Raw genomic sequence first — 1,553 nt, 5'->3', positions numbered from 1 at the left:
GGTTGTTGCCGAGGTGGCAAGATTTCTTTGCCAAAGTTTGCTGATTGGCCCTGTCCGTTGAAGGATTTACTTCGTTTCAATGGTGGCCCTGTTTGTGCCCGTTTCATGCGCTTGATTAGACATTATAATTCTATGTTTTGTTTCACATCTCTTGGTGCTCAAATTGATCACAGTGTTAACACTGGGGTGGTCCATACGTATTTAAAATGAACGGGGTCGTTTATCACAGAATTGGTCCTCTTCTTCCTTCTGAAGATGAAAACCCTAAGTTTGCACAACTATATATTGTTGATTCAGCTAATGAAGTCAAAAGTAGAATTAATGTGTTTGATCGTGAAGGCGATAGTTCTCTTGAGCCTGATCCAGAAATAGTAGCCAACCTGATTGATATGTTGAATAGGCATCATCGTTTGGTACACAAATATAGAATTGCTCGCCAAAATTTGTCTTCTCCTGATGGGCCAAAGGTTTCTATCCGCTTCTTAGGAAATGATGGCGGGCCCCACGGCACGCGTTTTTCTGGCCCAACGGCCTCTGAGGTGGCTGCTGTGATTGTTGGTGATCTTACTCCTGATCGCAAGAAATTTGATGTGGTTGTAGAGACACATGCTGGTATGTTGGAGCACGTATCTTCTCTCAATTCTAACCTTATGAATCTATAATACCCCTTGCTTTTTCTATATGGGGATAAAAGTTATCATTTGGGTATTAAATATGTCAACAATGATGATGATTTTTCCAGTCTGAATGCACGTGGTGTTCTGTTTGAGGAGACACCTGATACTGGTGCTATTGTGCCTCAGCGTTCTAAAGTGCACTACTAGGGAAAACCTTATACATCGGAGCTTACTAGTAGCTGTTTTTAAAAGACAACACTGCTACTAGATATTAGTAGCGCTCGACAGAAGCAAGCGTTGTTACTATGATCTTACCAGTAGCGCTCTCGTTACAAAAGACGCTACTACTATAACTGCCATACCGTTGGCGGCAGGCCAGACATATTAGTAGCGCTCGTTTACAAAAAGCGCTACTGCTATTGCTAAATTGACCAAAAGTTTAGTCCCACCTCGCTCTGCGAATAAAATATTTACCAGCTTAAATATGGTGCTTCCCAAACTATCACAACCAATTGGTCTTCATTGAACTATATGTGTAGGATCTATGGCAATATGAATCCTCGCCTGTACCTATACAGGCGAGGATTCATACTGACAATTTAGATTCTATACAAAAAGATCAATGATGACCAATGCATTTTTTAATTTGATGTCTGTTTTACATGCTAATGATCATAGCCTTAGTAGTAGTGCTAGTTTAGAAAAAACGCTACTACTAATGATTATAGCAGTAGCGCTTTTTACGGGCCAGCACTACTACTACGAGTATCTTATCTTACCCGCGTGCGGCCTCACTGTCCCCTCACACTCTCATTGCTCGCCCACTCCGGCCGCCGCGCGCCGTCGCCCACTCGCCCACCTTTCCGCCCTCATCTCCCCTCCCTCTCGCCGCCCTCCTCCTCTCCCCTTCGATCCCGTCGCCCTACCTCCATCATC

Source organism: Triticum dicoccoides, chromosome 6B (genome assembly GCF_002162155.2).
Source record: "Triticum dicoccoides isolate Atlit2015 ecotype Zavitan chromosome 6B, WEW_v2.0, whole genome shotgun sequence".
NCBI lineage: Eukaryota > Viridiplantae > Streptophyta > Magnoliopsida > Poales > Poaceae > Triticum > Triticum dicoccoides.
The sequence above is the reverse complement of the archived record's forward strand: the minus strand, read 5'-3'. Positions refer to the sequence as shown.